The 20,239-nt window shown below is 46.7% G+C and overlaps 1 protein-coding gene across 1 annotated transcript in view; it reads left to right on the plus strand.

The window, feature by feature from the left end:
• The first annotated feature begins 2,140 nt into the window (after positions 1–2,140).
• The window catches only part of MAP2K4 (mitogen-activated protein kinase kinase 4), a 48,895-nt gene continuing 30,796 nt past the window's right edge, over positions 2,141–20,239 (plus strand). Inside the window, exon 1 of the mRNA XM_042022065.1 lies at positions 2,141–2,264. The gene's annotated coding sequence lies outside the window, so the exon portion shown is untranslated. The remainder of the gene's footprint in view (positions 2,265–20,239) is intronic.

A 20,239-nucleotide genomic window follows, 5' to 3' on the forward strand; every position in this document is an offset into this window, starting at 1 on the left:
TTGGAGTCCACAGCTGAAGCTGTGGAAGGCTGCTAGGGAACACAGTTTGCTTTGGCTCTCCTCAGACTTCTGCTTCATTTGAGTCTGTTGTTTCACTTAAAGTACGTTTCCATGTGATCTGTGCTGGATGGAAATTCCTGGCGTTTCTCAGGATGTTCGTTTTTCCCGGTCACATTCCTTGTTCATCAGCTGAGCAGAAACAAACCATGCTGTTTGCTTCCCAGGGGCAGCCTAAGCGTCTGTATTTGTTGAATTTGTAGAAAATCTAGCTCCAGATGGTGGATTGACATAATTGAAACTATCCTTAGAAACCTACTGAGGTAGAAATCAATAGACCAACATCTAACTGTGTTAAAAAATGTCCTGTCCCTGTGTGAAAACAGGAGGAAACTTGGTGTATAAAGTTTACAAATAGTAAGAATAGGAGCAGGCTCTGAGGAGATTTTCTGATGAGGGTTTGTAGCTAATTGTGTCAATTTTAGTGTTGGGCCAGTTCAAGTCCCGTGTTCTCCTGAGCTGTATAAACATTGCTGTGAGAAAGGGAAAATCTTACAAAACAATGTTATTGCCCTTTGACAGAGGGCTGGGGTTTTGGGTGTGTGAATGAAACAGACTTGAAGGATAATAGAACAAATCCCTGGACCCCATCTGAGGGCAGACTTGTGCTGCCATCATGGGACCAGTGAGCAGGGGCTGTGTGGCCGTTCTCCACGGGTTCCTGCCCAGCACCATCCCCTGTGCTTGTGCAGACCTGGGGGGAGCTGCCGAACAGGGGGAGGTTTCAGGGGTAAGGGTCGCATCCTCCAGACCCTTGGCAGTCATTAGCTGTCTGGTTTTGCTCTGTGTGAGGGGGGAGATGCCCTCAGGGAAGCAGTCAGAAGAGGTGTGGGAGGTCGGTCAGGCGATGGCATGGTGTCGTGACAGGTTGTGCACTCACAGAAGATCCTCTGGTTCCTCAGTCCTGCAGACCTGCCCTCAGGTGTATGCTTTGCTCCAGGGACAAACACAAGGTACAGAGTGTGTCTGTGCTGGCTGACAGTGTCCTTAGTGTCAGCTTGAAATGGATTGTTACAGTGGGAATGGTGAGGCACTGGCACGGGCTGCCCAGAGAAACTGTGGTTGTCTCATCATTCAGAGTTAGGTTGGACTGGGATTTGATCAACCTGACCTAGTGGAAGGTGTCTCTGCCCATGGCAGGTGTTGGAATGAGTTAATCTTTAAGGACCTTTCCAACCTGAAGAATCACCCAGGCAGTGGGAAGCTGGGAGGGATTCAGCTGTGGGCTCCTGGGAAGGTGGGGGGGAAGAGGCCTCATCTCAGGTATTTTGGTGTGGAGGAGTGCAGGTTTCCTGTGGGCAAATGGGAGCAAGACAAGGTCTTTTGTACCCCAGTGGGAGGGCTGGGAAGGGGGAGCTGCCTTTGTAGTCCCAATCCTGCTGTTGCTTGAGCAGGTCATCTCAACTTCAGTGGAAAATAGAGAGCCAGTGGCTTGAGCAGTGACCGGGATCCCTCCCACACTACTATTTATTTATTTTGTGTTTCCCACTGCTTCCTCAGTTGGCTGCAGAGTTTTGCCTCACAGGGTCACCCCTCAGATGCTCTCTGCTTGGCAGCCCACCTGGCAGAAAGAGCTCACAGATATCCATCCTCCCTCAAGCCTGGTTATCTCCATTTGCTGCTAGCCTGAGGAGGGTCAGGAACCCCAACAGCCATCCTGTGCTTGGAATGTCACATAAAAGTCATCCCAAGGTGCCCTTTCCGTCTTCAGTGCTGTCCCCCCAGGTCTGTTGGTGTGCCCAGGCTGTGCGTGGCAGGCCAAGCCTCTGTGCCCCATGGGTGTACATGGAGGATGCTGAGCCCTGGGGTTGAAGGTGCTGTGGCTGCTGGAGCCCTGGCAGGTGATTCCAGGTGCTCCAGCTGTCACAGGAGGTGCTGTGGGTGCTTTGCTTTGGCAACTGCCTTGGAATGAGCTGGGGACGACCTTGGTATGAGAGCTGACTCTGTGTCTCCATCCCCGTGTCCTAACACAAGCTGTGATTCACTAATGTTGTAAAATGTAAAATCCTTTTCTCACAATATGTCATTTTTTTTCTGTTTATTTCCAGATGCTCTCAATATTTTGTGCTGACAAAAAGTTTACTTTATGTTCGTTGTCTCCCAGGTAAACGCAAAGCGCTGAAGTTAAATTTTGCAAATCCACCTTTCAAGTCCACAGCAAGATTTACTCTAAATACTTCTGGAGTTCCTTTCCAAAATCCACACATGTGAGTATAAAGCCAACGGCACAACTAGTGGAACAACTTTGAAATGATTTAGCCAACATCAAGTGTTAGTTAAATGCAGTTTGATTAGTTCAGTTATTTTTAAGTTGTTTAAATCTCTCAGTTTGAGTCACTGTAAAAGATTTTTTTTTCCAGAATTAAAAAAAAAGGTTAAATTGGGATCTTCTTGGTTTACACTGGAGCTAATGCCTTCCAGAATTGATTGAATTGAGTATTGTAGCTGATAATGCTAGATACACCTATAATTATTGTCCAGACTGATTCACTGTTGTTTTTCTATCTCTTTGTTCAGCTTATTACTTTTCATTAGAATTTCTTGTTTCTGTGTTACTTGTGAAAGCCGTAACTGTGATAGAATTGTTTTCAGCACTACAACAGACAAAGGTTGAGGATTATCATTTTAGCAACAGGGAGATGTTAGGGGAGTTATGCAGAGATTAGTTCTCAGTTTTCTAGCCAGTTTAGCCCCAGGATATCCCTGTCCAAAGTCTGAGAGCAAGCGTGGCACAGAGCTGTTCCTGACTCTAGTAAATACCAGGGTACATCAGCACCAAAAAGATCAGCTTTGTATCCTCAGATCCACCAATCTAGCTGGACAGTGCTGCTCTGCAGCTGGTCCCTGTGGCAGATGCAGCAAGCGTGCAAAAGATGTCCCACGTTTTTCTTCTCTAAGGTCTCAGGAGTTTTGTCAGTGTCAAGTCTCAGAAACTGCACCTGCAGCCTCCCTGCTACCTGGGCTCTCCGGAGTGTCCCTGTCACAGGCTGCTCCTGCTTGGCTCTGCATGTCAGTGCCTCTCTCCTGGAGCTCAGTGCCTTCTGCTTCCCCAGGACATACCTGCTGGGCTCTGTTCCTGGGAGCTTCTTTATGCTGGGGATTTTCAAACAAGCCTTTATCAAGTTAGGAACATGTTTCAGATGAGTTATTGACGGTAATTATAACATAGAGAAATTTTATAGAGTACTTTAGATGATTCTCAAAATCTTGAGTGGCCTTTCCAGCAAATCCTCCTCTTTCCTTCTCTCTCTTTTCCTCTCTAAAATAGAGTATTCTTATTGGTTGTAGAGCTCACATTTAGATATTCACTTTTTGTGTCTCACCACATCATCAAACCCTTGTAAAGATATTCTGCAGAAACCCTTCTGGGGTTCTTTCCTCTCTCTGACCTTGTTAGTCCCTTAAATAAAGGACTTAGTTTCAGCTAGTGAGTCCCCACCATCAGCCTTCTATAGGGATTTGACTTTTCTGTGTTCATCTGTGTGGATTTCTGTCTCGGATTCACTGGAAGTCACAGTGGCTCCTGTCTAGCGCAGAAGAGCTTTCGTTGTTAGTCGATGACATCTTACGTTCCATGTTTGTGCAAGTGATTGTCAACGCTGTCCAAGACAGGTGCTGCTCTTTCTCTGTGGGAGTTGCAGTTGTTGGCCAGGATTGGATCCTGGGCTGGTTAATGGTGTTACTAGGTCTGAGGGCTTGCAAGTGTTTTGGGTTGGATAGGATAGCTGTTCAGGTGCCGGAATTGATGGTGGTGTGTCTGTGCTAGAGCTCTCTTGGGAGGCTGCAAGCTCCCAAGGCCATTTCTGTTTGAAAGAGATGGATGCTGTTAGCTTGGTTGCTTTTTCTGTGGTGAGGCTGGCTGAGCTTGGATGCAGCAAATTGTCCTTGTGTCCTTTATGTGTCCGTAGCAGATGCTGTTCTCAAAGGCAGTGTTGGCATTTTCTGGTTGCACGCTTCTGTCAAGTGTTTGTCTCACAGCTGATATATCTCCGTCTCCTGCCTTCTTCCCTGAGATGCTGGAGTGACTTTTTCCTCAGTAGGCTAGAAACCTTTTCTAGACTTTGGATTTGCACTGGATATTTCAGACCTCCTCGCCCAGACGTGTTCCTGTTGCAGAGTGTGTTTCTGTTCACCGAGCCCCTTCTCCTCAGCCTGGTGGAGCGGAACAGCCTGGGTGTCCTCCCGAAAGGAGCACTGGCTGGGGATTGTCCTGGACAGGCCCTGTTGGTCCAGATGGGTGGATCTGAAGATACAGAGAGGTTAATTTCTCACATGAAATTTGGGGTTCTGTGGTTTGGATCCACTGATCCAGGGGTGTCCTGTTGCTTCTGCCTTCAGGAGGGCAGAGGGTCCCACCGTCAGATGTGTCTTGCCTGTGCTGAGCTCTGGTTTGGGCATGAGAGGAGGCAGCCAGGGGTGACATGCAGCTGCCAGGAGATGGGAATTGCCTATTAGCTATATTTTGCTTGATTAGCGGGTTTTGGTTGGGAAACTGCTCAGGCTGGATTGTTGGATGTTTAGGTAAAAGTGTGGTTTCCTGCTACATAGACAGAAAGTAAAAGAGAAAATGGGCCTCCTCATGGTGGTGTGTGTGTCAGGAGGGAGGAAACATCTGTGAAAACTGCACCCTGGAGCAGAAACATGGCTGTTGAGGAGGGGAAGCATGTTGTGCCACAGGTGGCATTCCAAATTTCAGGCTATTGAGTGTTACTGTGCTCCTTCTCAGTGCCAAGGCTCTGTACCTGGATAAAATGGGTACAGAGCCCACATTCTACCAAGGTGCAAGTTGTTCTTTCTTTTGAGGGTTTGTTTCTCAGTCTGAGAGATCTTCAGGGGTGTTGGAAAAGAAGTTGGGGAGTGTGGAGGAAAACAATTTTGGGAATTGCTGTAAGCCAGGGGTGGAGTTCAGCTCCAGTGAGCAGGGGTGATGCACACGCAGGCTGGACAGGACTAGTTGTGGTTTGCACAGGGAGGTTTCCCAGGTGATCTTTGTGTGATTTCTGACTCCATCCGTTCATGCTAGTTCCTTGGTTTTCATGGCATGTTACCTGGAGGAACAATTTCAAGGCCATGGAATCTCAATTACAAAATGTGGCATTCTTAGGACTCTGCCCAGTGCTTCCCAGTTGCCTTGCCTCCTGCAGTGCAGAGACCCTCTGTTCCCACTGTACTTCTGCCTGGAGGCTGTTTCCAGAGCTTTGCTGCTGTTGTGGTTAGAGGCTTTTTGCTAATGCATAGGCTGTGCCCTGGAATACTGTATCCAGGAGGAGACAGTATGGATTCAACACTACTGGATGCAGGAAGTTGATAGATGGGTTCACAGACCTTCCGCCTGCCCCTCTTTTGCAGTTTCTTTCCCATTTGCAGAGGTTTTGAGCCATGTGTTGTAATTTGGGTGCAGGTTAGGGCCTTATCCCTCCAGGCTGCACAAGCGTGCTGCCATGGGGGCACAGGGAGCACAGGAGGTGGGAGCCAGGGCAGGATCCAGAGCCACATGGAGGAATGTGACATCACATGCAGGAACAGGAGGAGTCAGTGAGTGGGCAGGACCTCTGAGCGTTTCCGTGCCATCTCCATCGAGGCGTTGGATCTGAGAGCTGCTGAGGGCCAAGTGGCAGTGGATGGTATGGCCTTGCTGCTCCTGTCCCATCCCTGTCCAGCCCATGTCACCCTGAGCCTCTGCCCCAGGACGTGTTCCTCTTTCACCTTTACGAATGCATCCACTACCAGCTGCGTTGGGATGTCTTGGAGGAGGTCACCTTTGTCACAGATATTCAGGAAACTAAGCAAGGAGGAGAGGCAGAGAATAGGGCTGCTCAGACTGGAGCCGGGGACAGGACCCCTCACATCTCCAGTGCTGCCTGGGATTTGCTCTAAACATTTTCTGGATTAGAACATGTGTTATAATCTGGGGGCTTTGAAGTGACCTTGAAATAGGAGACCTACTCAGTGTGACTTTGAATGAGATTAGAAACTGGAGGTATGTTTCTAGTTCTAGAATTTGGGCTGTTGTTCCCTGAAATCTCCCCTCCTGGAGATGCCGAGGGCTGAGACCTCCCTTATTCCAACTAAGGGGCACTGTCAGTGGCTTTCTTGTGCAGACCCTGTGGGGCAGGTGGGCAGAGCCCTGAGCTGGTGTGTTGAGCAGCAGGAAGCAAGGCAGGGGTTTGGAAGGAAGGTCCATTCTGGTTCTGTGACTGCCTGTGATGGAGGAGGTGTGCCTTGTTTGGTTCAGCTGGAACTGCTGCCACCAAATCTTCTCGAGAAGTGCAAAGAGATTTTTCTCTAGGCATAACATGTATCCTGCCTGTCTGTAGGGCATTCAGCACAGCTGTAAACAAAATTTTACATGCAACCTGTACAGGGTAAGGCAGAATAGAGCCTGAATTACAGACAGTAGTTGGGGAATATAATTCATACTTGACAGGGAGCAGTCTAGAGAAGAGGTAAGAGTTTTACTGGTGGAAGGATGCAGTCTAGAGAAGATGTAAGAGTTTTACTGATGGCTGATGCCTGATCAGAGTCAGTGAGGCTGTGCAGGCTGGGGAGCAGTTGAGGCTGTGGAGATCTGCCAGCTCTCTTGTGAGTTCAGGCTGAATTTGTCACTTAGACCAGATTAACAGCTGCTAACTTTGTTTTCCCTGCAGCAGACGTTGCAGAGGCTGGAGGACACAAGCCATGGTTAGGGTGAGCTCTTCAAATTCCAACCCATTATACCAACTGGAAAGCATCCCACCTTTTACCTCATCTGTCCTGTGTCCAAGTAGGATTTAGGTCACAAACAAAATTAGATTACTCCGTTATCTATGTGGAAGCTTTACAGAGCCACTTGCAGCTGGTTGCCTTTGCAGAAAGGAGATTCAGATCACACTAACAGGAGTGATGTGGTGAGGTGTGACTGTGGCTGTGCATGGCAGGATTTCTGGCTGGGCTGTGCTGCCCATTGCTCTTGAAACCAAGTTATTCATTTGGCTGTAGATGAGATTTTTGGTTTTCTGTAAAGCCTTGTATTCTTGTGCAGTGATGCCTGGATGTTGACTTAGAGGATTTAGATTGACCTGTTAGGAAATGTGCAAGCACAGGGAATGTTGATGGGCATCTGGTTCACAGCTTGTTGCTTCTTGAGTGTTCTGTCTGCTGGCTGGGAAGTCTCTTGACTCTCAGAGGTGCCACCTCTTGAGAACCTGATTACCAGAGCGTTGCAGTGTCACCTGGAAAGGTGACAAAATGAACTGACCTCTCTTAATGTTCAAACTTGATGTTTGAAGTGTCTGGTGTCCAGTTGAACACCACAATCTCCCTATAGCATGTGAGTGTCTTCATGGATTTATTGGAAGCTTCCAGAGCTGCCCTGTGTGGACCTTCTCCTTGTGACACCTGGAAGAGTCACACTCCTTTCCAGGGAGCTGCCCCAAGAGTATGTTGGATGTTCTAGTGAACTCTCAGGGCTGCATTCTTCAAAAGCCAGTGGAGGTCCAGTTGCACATCAGACTCTGCTGCTTCCTTTTTTCCTGTATAGTTCAAGGACTGTTATTCCTGGAAAGTTTTTTTTTTTTTGGCTGTTCCAAAACCTCTCTGAGGTGTTTGTTGCTCTTTTAATCTCCTCTTAGGCTTTTCCATACCCTTCTGGCATGTGAGATCAGGCTCTGTAGCTGCATAGCCTGCAGCTGGTGGACTTCTTTAGGAAGTAAGCCGAGAGAGTTCCTACCATTTTTGAAAAAACCGCCAAAAACCTAAACCCCAAAGGGGAATATCCTAAATTGGCATGTTCCCTACTACCAGTGTGAATTTTCCTGTAAATATTTCTCTGTCTCTTCCTCATTTCTGTAACTGTCGTTTACATCTTTATTATTACTGATTTCTGTTATTTTCCTGCTGTGTGATACCTTCCTGTGGCAGGAAGTGCTGCCTGGAAGCCTTGGAAGCAGAATTCAGAGTCAAAGGTACCAAGAATTTGGATTTTTTTTCTGTGACTGAATCTATCCCATTTCCTGAAAGTTGCAGTATTTGGAGGTAATCACTTGTGTTTTCAAGGCAGCACAAGTAAGATAGAACCTCCAAGGCCTCAGCAGAGACATCTCAGTGTTTGAGGGAGCCTGTGGTAACCAGGCTTTCACTTTTTGTACAAACATCACTGTCGGTTCAGTGCTGGAACAGTGCTTCTTCTGTACTTTTTTCAGGAGCATTTTTTGCAAATTGATGAATTTTGCCTTGTGTTTAACCTTCCTCTTTCTTTGGAGAGTTTACAAGTTCATTTGGCCAGTGATCTCTGAGGCCTGCATGACAGAAATGATGTGGTCTGTAACATACTCGAGTATCTCTGGCTTCGAGTAGGTCACTGCTTCAGAGAAGGTGCTGCCTGAGTCAGTGTGACATTTTCACTGAATGTGCTGCTTTAAGGTCTTGTCTTTTTTCTTTTTTTTTTTTTTTTAACTTTTGAAGTTTTGGTATATCAAGTGCAAATCCTCTCTGCAAAGGAGCTTTTTGCTGTCTGCAGCTTCCAAATTAAGCTTCTCTAGTGGCAGCTCCCACATCCCTTGGAGTTTTACTGCCATGGTAGGACTGTTCTCTTCTTTCTGTGAGGGTTTGATATCCCAGCACTCTGCTTCTGACTTTAGGCCTTCTGTGTGTGGAACCAAAATTTGGACCTTGTGCATCTCTGTTCAGCTAATTCACATGAATTTTTCAAGGGTGCTGAGCACCTGCCTTCCTGCCACACTGCAGAGACCTGGGCTCCTCAGAACTTCTGGAAACTAATGACCCACCCTTGGGTGTCTGAATCAAATCCAGCCTGCTGTTAGGTAATGACCTGACTCCCATGGGTTCCAAATGCTTCACGGGTGCTGAATGATTGAGCTTTGCATTATAAATTGTTGCACAAATCTCTGCTCTCCCCGTCCTGCAGATGGTAAGCTGGGACATGCTGTCTTTTGGAAGAGATAAAGCTTAGGCCAGAAGCTCGTGGTAGAGTTCAACAGGGATCTCTGATCTGTGATCCACAGGTAGCTCTGTGTTACCTCTCCCATCTGGGCATGGTTGGGAGCTGCTGTCCTGGTTCTTGTGCACACAGCCGTGGCCAGAGCTGCTCATCTGGGGGCAGAATTCAGACCTTGCAGCCTTGACCCTCTCGGTGTGGTGCATAGCAGGACCCCTGCCTGGGGCTCAGGGGAGGCCCATCCCCTCCATGGTGGGAAGAGGAATAATGGGTGAGAGGATGGTGATAGTGGCAAATCACCTTCCAAAGCACTGAGACCTGGCCCATCCTGCCCAGACAGGGACAACAGCTGGGTACTGGGGTGGTGGAGGAGCCGTGGTGGCAGCGGGGTTGGGTTATCTGAGGAGGGAGAGGCTGAGGCTTCTGTGCCTGTCCTTGTGAGCCCTCATGGCAACACAGCCATCCTTGGCCTTTGAGCTGGGACACAGATGTCTCACACACCAAGGCATGAACGTCCTGCAGTTCCTAATTCAAGGTGTGATGGCTGGATGCTTGGGCTGCCCCCTCAGGGCTGTTTTCCATGGCATGTTGGGCAAAGGAAGGTGGGATGGGGTAGTGGCAGAGCTGTGTTACCCATAAAGGTATTTTTAGTAGTGTTGTCCTCACTTTTCCAGGGACACTAAGGTGGTGTCTGGGCTAAGTCCCTGAAGAGCAGAGGTTCTGACTTGACTGCCAGATTTTTTCTACTGAGTTGAATGGTGTGGAGGGATGTGAAGTATTCTGGGTCAGTGGGAATGAGAAAGGTAGAGCAATGAGCTGGAAATGTTCATTTTCAAACTGAACTTTACTTCATTCAACATGAAATCTCCATCAGTGTGGTTGCCTGCTGGGACATAGAATGTCTGGACAGAAGAGCAAAGCTGGGCATGTCTCCCTTGGGGAGGAGTTTCCTGTAGACTTTCCTTCTCATGCCTGCCTCTTGGTGAGCTGTGTTGCCTCCCCTTTATCCAGTAACATGGCTCCATGGGTGGTGACCTGTGGTTGGCCAGCTCCTTCCCTGAGACACAGACAAGGCATCATCCTTGACTCCATCCATGCCCTTGGCAAAAGCCCAGTGTTTGCAGCCTGTGCAGGACCAAGTTGCTGCTTTGGGGGTACCTGTCATGCTCCAGAGCCTGAAGGAGAGCTGGGGGTGACCATTTTCCTTGCTTAGTCCGCTTAGTTCCAAAAGCACAGGTTTATAAACCTGAATACAAGGTCAGTGCTTTTGATAATGCCTTGTGTAGTCTGCAGAGGAAGACTGTTTAGGGAAGTCTGTGATCCTGGCCATGAAGAACGGGAATTTTCCCCATTCTCCTTGCTGTGTATGAGATGAGGGGTGGTGCTGCCTTTTTTGAAAGCAGTTCATGGCTTCAGGCTATGGAGGATTGGGTGTGGTTTAAGAATGTTGGGTTTATGTAATTCCTCTGGTTGTGTCCCGATGGTTCCGAGGTAGCGCTGGGTCTGGCAGGAGCAGAGCTGTCCCATTAGTGTGCAACAGACCCCGGGGGCTCCTGAGCTGCAGCCCTCTTCACACATCCAGGGGGACACCTCTGCTCCTGGCACAGCTGCATAGCTCACACCAAGACGTAACTACAACAGTGTTTGTTTCAAAGCAGGGAAAGTAGTTCGAGTAGTTTCAGAGTTGGTATCAGCTCTTCCCTTCGTGCTATTGTGTTACCAGAAGCAAAATTTTCTCCTCTTCTTTCCTTTCCTTTGTTTTGAGGTTGCTGCATCCACCAGCAAGGACAGCTGTGTACCTGCTCTAGGCAAACTGGTTGTAAGTCTTGGTGTGTGGAGACTTTCAAAGCTTTCAGGACACCAAAACACCTCAGTCTTCTCTGCAGGGCTCTTGAGAAAGAGGGAGACCACAGCTACATTCACGTTGGACTTTTCAGTAAATGACATCTGGATCTGTTGTATTCTCAGAGTTTTTAAAGACTGGTGTGTTTGTCCATTACCATTTTATCTGGAAAATTCTGTAAGCTATTCTAAAACTCGCATTTCATACTTTGTAGAGAAGGTGAGATGCAATTCCATCTCCGAGCATTCAAATGGTCTGATTAATTATTCACCAGTACCTTTTTATGGTTAAGAAGTACTGGTGAGATCCAGAATTCCATGTGACAACTGGAAGTTGCTACAGTATCTCCCTTTCTTCCTCCTGGCATGAGCAGTCCTTGGGGTTTGAGCTTTTTATTCAAAATGATCCCAAGCCACCTGTGCGTTTCCTGCATCCCAGGGTGTCGCAGGGATCCTCTGAGCTGAGTGCATTGCTGCTGTCCTGCCCAGGAGGGAACACTGAGCATCGCTGTGTCTGAGCTCATCAGTTTCTAAGGCAGGCTCTGAAAACCCATCAGATGGAACTGATTGCCATTAAAATTTTTCCAGGGAGCGGGAGATGCTTTTGCTGATCTTTCTAAACCACCTGAGAGCATGGCATGCCCTCTTGGCTTTCTGTAGTTCCTTTCTTCTAGCCCCATGAATCTGCTTTCTGAGCTTTTTTTTTTTTTTTTTTTTTTTTGTGATTCAAGGTCAGTGGGGCCACAGTAGTCCCATCCTCATGTCCTGTATGTCTTAGGGACTGGTGTCCTGGCACATGGGTGGAGTCCTCAGGCTGAAGAGAGCCCATATCCTCATGTTTCCCCCTCCTCCTTGGGCAAACGCAAACGCAATAACTGCTGGCTTTCTATGCAGAACGTGCTGGTGTTGGGAGAGGAAAATGGGATGAAGCAGAATGTTATATGTAACATCTCTGAATGCATGTGTATAAATATATTTGTGTGTACACACAGGTTTGGTCTCTACCCATTTTTTGGATAAATATCTTGTTCAATAATTATTTACAAGTAACAAAGTAGAACATGGCTTACGCATTGGGCTGAGCTTGGTGCCTGTGTGTCTCTGCTGTTGTGCAGCTGGTGGAGCTGGGCTGAAGGGCTGAAGGGCTGTCAGTGTCACTGTTACTCTGAGAGGGTCAGGCGTGGACCACCACAGTTTGTATCTGTGACTGGACTCCAACCCTTTGACACCAGATGGGAACCTTGCAAACCACATTGCTGCAGGAAGCACCTCTAAACAGCTGCTGTTGCCAGCTCTTGGAATAAACTCTGCTCATTGCCACTCTGTGTACTTGGGATCCCTTGTTTCATCAGAGCAGGACAGGCACATCCTTTATCTCTTCAGACTTCAATCACCACCTTGTAGTAAAATGTCTTGTGTTTTCCCCTGGCTGTGGAAAAGTGAGTCAACTCTTCTGCTTTGTGGGTTCAAACCGAAGGAATCAGTCATGGCTCTTATCTTCTGTACACATCGAGGAGTGGAGAATGAAGACAGAAGAGTCTTCAGATTCAGAGACTGCATTGACCCCGCAGATCTTTGTTGACAACTTCTGTCCTCACTCTCTGTATAAATGAATGACTTCCAGCGTGTGCCGTGGAGGACACCGGGTCTGAGTGGACAGGATGCACACAGGAAAATCAGCTGCTGTACAGAGTGGTCATGGAAAGTGCTTTGTGGTGGACAGGATGGATGTGATGGAGGTGGGGGTTGGCCTGTGGGGCTGAACTGGTTTTGGAATTCTCCTTGTTTGGGGAACAGGCTTCTGAAAGGGACTTAACTTACCTGGGTTTGTGGTGTATCATGTCTGGGAAAACTACAGACATCCTTAATATCAGGTGGATGTTCTTGCCTCATATCATGAGCACCTCTTCATTTTGGGAAACTTCAGTAAAGAGAGAGCAAATCATAGAATCATAGCATAAACTGAGTTGGAAAGGACCCACAAGGATCATCGAGTCTCCTGGCCCTGTACCCTGCAAAAATCCCTCCCTCTGCTTGGGAGTGTTGTCCAAATGTTCCTTGAGCTGTGGCAGCCTTGGGACCGTGACCATTCCCTGGGGAGCCTTTTCAGTGCCCCAGCACCCTCTGGGGGAAGAACCTTTTCCTGATATCCAAACTAAATCTAAATGGCCAAGCCAGTCTACAGTGGATTATGGCAATGCTGAACAGTCTTTTTGTTGAGCCTGTTTTAATTCCTTCCTTCCTAAGATATGCTTGGAATAAATCCAGGTGAGCAAATGGTCCTTCCTGCCTGGTGTAACTGGTGCCTTTGCAGAGACAAGTGTGGATCAGTTGGAAGTGATTGTTTCTGATGTCTCTTGCTGCAGCAGTGTGAAGGTGGTTGTCCTCTCTGAGGAGCACAGGGGCTTTGCTATAACACAGCTTGTGTTCTTTTCTCTCTGAGATTCTAGGTGGGTATTTCATACCAGTGAAAGAGAGGAAAGGTGATTCTCTGGGAACATTGGCTTAGCTCCTTACAGCACCCTTAGTTTTCTGTGAGCATTCTTACCGAGCTTACAGCAAAGCAGCTCTTGGCTCTGAAGGGTCAGTGAGAGCACCGTGCCCCAGCAGCCATCACGGAGGAGCCCAGCATGGAAAATCTCACCACACTACTGGAGCCTGGGAATCTTCACCTGGCACAAGTCTTTTGTCTTAGAGAAGGGACGTTTTAAATACAAGTCAAATCTGGTCTACTTAGTCTTGTTACAAGCTCTTTTGGTCACCCCACTGAAGTAGCTGAATCTCTGAATAAGCAATCTCTGTCTTGCAGTCAGGTGCTTTCTATGTCTCACATCTGTCCTTGTCTGCCACAGAAGGAAATACATGACCAAGTGCATTCTTGGCAGTGAATTTCAGATTATTTCAGGCTGTGATGCAGCCCAAGGTTTGTGGGATATTGTTCAGTTGTATTTTTTTAAAATCCCAAAAGAGAAGTTGGACTTATGCAGACTAGGGTTGTAATTTTATATCCTACAGAAGTTTAAATTAGAAAAATCACTTCTTTAGAGTATTTGAAACTAAACCATTTCTTGTAGTTGAATTAGCAGTGCTCATTATCTGCCCCTCTCAGGTGGTTCCCACAAGGAGCTGAGCAGAGCCCCTGGTTCCTTTGCTGACCATGTGTCCATGGCTGCAGTGGTCAGTGGTGCAAGTATCCAGGGCTTGTTCTCCACGCAGTGCTTAGCAGAAGCCCATCTCGCCCAAGCTCCTCCAACTGCTCTGAGATAACAGGTCCTCATGTTGAGAAAGGTTTCTAGAGCTGGACAGCTTGAGGGACTCCGAGATCCAGAACACAATTTTTGTTCCTAGAGAAGTCTCATAGTGCAGAGTGGTGATTGACTCTTGTCACTTGTAGGGCTCTGGAGGGAATAAGTATGTAGTTGTTCAATTCATTCAGACTTATTTGGGAGAGGGGATCTGATGAATGGCAAGCCCACCTGGGAGAGACCACCAGTCCTAGATTGGTGGATTCAGGATGGAAGCTCGATTTTTAATTTTTTTTAAGGGAAAAAAAGTTGTTAGTAACATCTGCTTTAGCACAAGAAAAGCAGAGCAGGGATGGTCAATGTGCCTCAAAGGAAGTAGCATGTCACTAACATAGAGGTATTTGGCTAATAAGTTAATGCATGTTTCTAATTGTAGTAATAATACAGCTGGAAATAATAATTCTCATTGCTGTAAGAAAACAAACTGCTTATGTCTTAATATGTTAAAATGAGTTCAAATCATCAGGTGCTGCTTTGCCCCCAAGGAGGGGAGGTTGCTTAGGTGGAAATTGGAAGTAAAAGGTGTGGCTGTAATTTGTGACGCTGAGTGCTCAGTGGGCAGTGTGACTAGCTGAGTATTGTGTTGTACGTTATTGTGTCATGTGATAACAGCACCATGTTTTCCTGTCATTTCCACAACTTTTCCTGGCTGAAGTGACACACAAGCAACCCTGGGTAGTAATCACATTGTCCCGTTCAGTTTCAAAAGGAGAGAAGCAGACCTCATCCAGAAACTTTCCAGCAGGCTACAGTAAGCTTTCCTGTCTGTTAGCCATTGTCAAATCTTCTCCATCCCGCAAAAATGGCATCTCTTAAAGTAATGAAATTGTCTCAGAAATAGTGTCATTCCATTGGGTGACTGCTGTGTCATAATGATTTTGCAAACTATTTATGGTCTGTATTGAGGTTATTTTGTTCATTCTTATGGCTGTGCTCATGTCTCTGTTTGCTGTTCTCTCTCAGGGAGCTGCCCATGACCCAGGAGAGGAAATAAAAAGAATCAGCATTCTCAGAAGGGTTGTTTAAATTAATTAGCTCAGGGTTTTCCAGTATTATCCTGAAGTTCTTGAATCCAGTGTAAGCTTTGAAATCCCAGCTATGGTAGGTTCAGTGAATGTGCTGCAGTCTGGCTCATGGCCAAGTCAGAATGAGTTTGAGATCAATGTGCTCAGTTAAATTCAGCTCAGTCTTCTCCATGGTGGGTGGAGAGGTTTCCTCCATGTCAAGGGCAGGGTTAATCAAAATCCGTTGTAACTCAGTACTTTACCAGGGAAGCTTAATACGAAATATTGACATTTTAAAAGCCTCAGCCAAGCCCCATTTGAGTCAGGGAGACTCTTTGCAGCCTTGAGCATGTGCTGGGCTGAGACACGTGGGCTGTGGAATCTTCCACTTCTTGGGAGATTATCTTTATTTTAAAGTTTTGGAGGAGCATAAAAAGCCAGAGCAGTGCTAGGGAGAATTTCAGCTTCTTGGTCACAAGGAAAGGGAGCAAATGTACTTTGCTTTAGTCTGGATGGGTCACAGGTACAAAACTATTTCCTTCCTTTGCCACGTTTTCTGTATCTCTTCTTCATGTCTAGGAATCTGTTACTGAACATAATGAAGCCTCAGGACAGTTTCTGTGGATCAGAACAAACCCAAATTAGTTCTGCCCCTCTTGCAAGGATGCTGTTTGTTTATGAAAACCAAAAATGTCTTCTTTTGAGAATCCAAAAGCTTTGTGACAGCACCTACATTTCCACCCCTCTAGAAAAAAAGACCAGGACGTTTCTTCTGGAGACTTTTTCCAGTGAAATTCAATTCATAGGGTTGATATGGTGTTAGCATTGGCCTGCAGGGGCTGAAAACGATTTTAGAAGTGACACAGACTTGGAGATAGAAGAAACAAAGCTCTGTAGAACCTCTCCAGGCTGTCTGAGAATCTCGCTAGGAACATGTCAGCCGCAGTCCTAAACCGTGTTTGTACTCTGAAGTTGCACAGTGTCATTTGAACCCTGGCCTGGAAGCTTTTTTTGTTAGGATTTACATTTTAATTTTGGCTGATGGACCACAAACCAGTTTTTTAAATGCCAGCCTTTTTACCAAACCTGTGGAGAAGTAGAATATATTCTCATTAATCCTAGTGTAAATAGGAGATTTAATGAGAGACTTCTGAGCAGAATCCAGCACCAGGCAGGCTTGGGAAGCACAGCTGGTTTGCTTGGATCTTTTTGCTTCTGCAGATTTTATTCATGTCAGTTGTACCATCAAATATGCCAACTTTTGGGCTTCTCTGAGTCCTGCAGAGCTCTCAGCAAAGTGAAACAGAGGAGATAGGTAGCTGCCTACATCATCTGCCTGACCTTGCTTCATGTCTGTTGACCTTCAATTTTACTTAAAGAAACCCACCAACTTTTCTCTTCTTCTTTCAACAGTCCTTTTTCATTCCAAGGAAATGCTTGTTTTAAAAAGTTGTGGCCTCCCTGCAGTTGGTTGTTAACAGCAGGGCTCAGGGAACTTCTGCAGCATGTCTGGGAGCTTCCCAAGGTCTCTGTGGGTCTCCACAGAAGATTTTGGGGTCCCTGGCCATCACAGACCTTCCCACACGTGTCCAGCTGCGCAGCTTGTGGCAAGCAGCCTCGTGGCCGTGCTGGGCCCGGCGGTGCCTGGCGCCAGCGCCCGCCCACCTCCTGCCAAGCTGGACACAGCTCTGACAAAGGACAACTGTTTGGAGGAGTTGTTGTCTTGCTTGGTGCTCCTAATCCCTGGAATAACTGCTGTCACAAGCATAGTAACCATCTGCAGTGAGACCGACACATTGGTGCCTTTCAAGTGCAAGGATCGCAGCCACCTCCTCAGCCCCTTTTTTCTTCTCTCTTCAAAAATTTTCAAAAGCAAGATGGGGAGTTGGAAGCTCAAGCCCTGGATGAGTTGTCAGGAGCTGTAGTCACTCTAAGGTGCTTTTGGAAATGCTGCTTTTAACTGTTTGAGGAGTATCTAGCCCACCTTAGCTATTTATATTATTTTTTAAAATCATATATGAAGCCCTGCAAGTCCACCTTGCGCATCCTGAGCATTTGGAGAATGTATGTCCAATTTTGCCCAACATTCCCAGCCTTAGAGAAGGTTAGATTGCACAGCTTAGAAACAAAGTGGTGAGAGAAGGCACATGTCTGCTCACTTTTGTGCAGTCTCTGATGTGCACTGATCCCAGGGACTGGGCACTAACTACTTTTTACCTTCACTAGACCCTTGGCTGTGTTGTTGTCCTGCTGTTCTCTGAAGCAGCCTGCTGTCGTACCCAGAGCACCAGGATGTAGTGCAGGGTTTAGGGAGGCTTTTTTGCATTTGAAGGCATATCCACCCTGTGGATTTATGTCCTCATATATCTGCAGCAGTACAAGCATACAGACAGATGTCCTGCATTGGTGGTTTAGTTTTTATTGCCTCACTCAGATTTACATCAAAAAATTCCCAATTTAGATCAACACAGAAAGTCTGTGTTCTAGATTTGCATTTTTGAGCTCCTTTCTTTTCTTGGCATGAGAATCCCTTGGGATTTTGATTTACACTGAAAGATTCCGGATACAAAGTGTAGGTTTTTTGACATTAAAAGCAATTATTGCATTCCAGTTATGACTCTTGAGGTGGGCCATGCTGCTTAAAGGAAAACTGCCCTGCTTGCATATGGCAGATCAGCTAAGTGAGCAAAACCTCTATTCAAGTATCTGTCACTCTGTCAAACTGATGGTTTGGTTATTTGACCATTTCCCATGGTATTTGAGAAAAGCTAAGCAGGAGCCGTGGTTGCGAGACAAGGCAGATGGCATCATAAATACATAATGGAAATGAAGCCAAGCTCCAAGACAAGAGGGTTCGGGGCTGGATGGTAATGGTCTGTCTCGATCCAAAGCCCTGGAGAGCTGCAGAGCCCTCAGTGCAGCCCTGGGGAGGGGGTGTTCCTGAGCTCCCACCTTCTTCCCGGCAGCTCGAGGCACCATCCTGCAGCTGCGGAACAATGGCACAGATCTGCTTTCACACCACAGCTGGGGACACACAGGCTGCTTGTGTGACAAGGAAATAACGAATTCCAATTCGCTTTCTCTTCTGGTGCAGGGGCAGAAAAGCAAAGTTTCCTAGTCTGAAAAACAGAGGGAAGAGAGGAGAAGGGTTTAATTGCTTATTTGAGTAAATTACCTCAATGTTTAAATTTTTTAACTGCATGAGAACTTTGATATGAAATGTTATTTTCAAATAAGAGCTGGAAAAGGAGCTCAGTCAGCCAAAACACAACATTTCATGCTCTGTTAAATTTCACCTCTCTGCCGTTTTCCCTCTGCCTTTTTGAAGAGGATTTAGCTCTCAAAGATCGTGCTCCTTCGTGCCCACCAGCTGGCAGGAGGTGAGGCAGGAAATGCCTGTTTGCCTGTGCCTCCTTGGCACGGTGCTTCTCACCTCCCTTCCTCCCTCAAAACAAGAACTATTTTTATGGCACTGACAAAACAGGATGGTGGAGCAGTTAGACAGAAACCAGTTCAGGGGCTCCCAACAGAAGCTGTCTGTGAGACACTTGGCACGTGTGGAGGTCATGTTTCTTTTCTTTTTTTTTTTTTTTCCATTTCTTTTTACCTCTGTTCTTTTCTTTTTTGTCATTTTGCTGCCTTATTTTTCATTCATCACTTTTTAGTAAGCAACTTCCATGGAGAACCCCACTGAAGGCAGTGTTTATTATGCACAGGAGCTCTGAGATGGCGTGTCTATCCCACCTGTGCTTGTAGCACTATCAGGTGCTTTCCCAAATCATTCCTAAGTGCAGTGTAGGGAACAGCAGATTGAAATCTTGAGCTGGGCAGGTTAGAGAGCAGCAAACACCATGGCAGGCACAGCCCAGCAGTGGGGAGAGGAGCTGATCCCAAAGGCTTTCGTCGAATGGGTCAAGGGTTCAGGACATGCAGCTGCTCCAAATGTGGCAGCACTAACCCAAAGTGCAGCAGAGGAAGCCGTCTGAACTGTAGCTGCTCCAGTCAATTGGCCTTTTGCCCTCACAAAACCTGGGATCCCAATAAAACCCAGTCCTGGTTGGCTCCCCAGCTGGGTGGTGTTTGCAGCTGCTGGTGACCAACGTGGGATTTATCAGCGCGGAATCAGCCCTGACCTGTTTATTCCTCGGCTGATAAACTCAGTAAGCTCCATGTGTTTGGTGGAATCCTCCGTGTGTGTTCTGCTTGTTGGGCCAGACCCTGGACAGGGAAGTGGGGGCTGGATCAAATATCCAGTGAGTTTGATAGATCTCCCCTGTACACAGGGTGGTCACAAGTACTTGTGTGCTTTAAAATCTGTGTGAGATCAGTGTGCCCTGCAGTGGGAACTGTCTGCAATGCATCCTGAAAGTGGAAAATGTGGGCTTTTGGCTTACTTTATGACTCAAGAAGTGTGAATCAGCTAATTAACTAATGAAAAACTGAAATTTTGCATGGCATTTTAAGATGAAAAGTGTTGCAAATACTTGTCCATTTCCTACTAATTCAATGGTAGCATTGCTGCATGTGAATGAGCCATTGGGGACACCTTTGAGCTCTTCTGTTCACAAATTTTGGACATTCATCTGTTCCTTACCTGGGCAAATCCTGGTGGCTTCAGTAGGGGCAGGGATTGCCTGAGAAAGTTAATTTGGGTGCTTGGTGAAGACACACTTGAACAGGCAGATTTTGTTTTCATATGTCACAAAGAACTTGTCTTGGTTTTTATAAAAGCTTGGCTCTTTATTTGGTTTTGGATAAATTAAATGATTATCTAAGCGTATTGGGTTTTGGGTTTGGGGGTTATTTTCTTCTTTAATCGCAGTTTTTCATTAAGGACAAACTTTTCCTAAAGTCTCACTGGTTTACCCAGAAGAGCTTTACCTGTATTGATAGAATTCCAGCTGGAAGGGAGGCGGGTGCTGGGATGTGGTGGTGTAGAGCAGCAGGAGCTTTGGGGAGATGGGGCTGGGCGTGCTCTTCTGGCTCTTGGTGCTGCATATTACCAGATCCTGCTCACAGCCTCATGTATTTTGTGCAAAGTAGAAAGAACTGTGTAAATGAGTGCTTAGAATGACTCTATGAGACATATTGAATTT

Source organism: Corvus kubaryi, unplaced genomic scaffold (genome assembly GCF_017639235.1).
Source record: "Corvus kubaryi isolate FWS band 111438036 unplaced genomic scaffold, C.kubaryi_AGA036_p1.0 37187, whole genome shotgun sequence".
Lineage (NCBI taxonomy): Eukaryota > Metazoa > Chordata > Aves > Passeriformes > Corvidae > Corvus > Corvus kubaryi.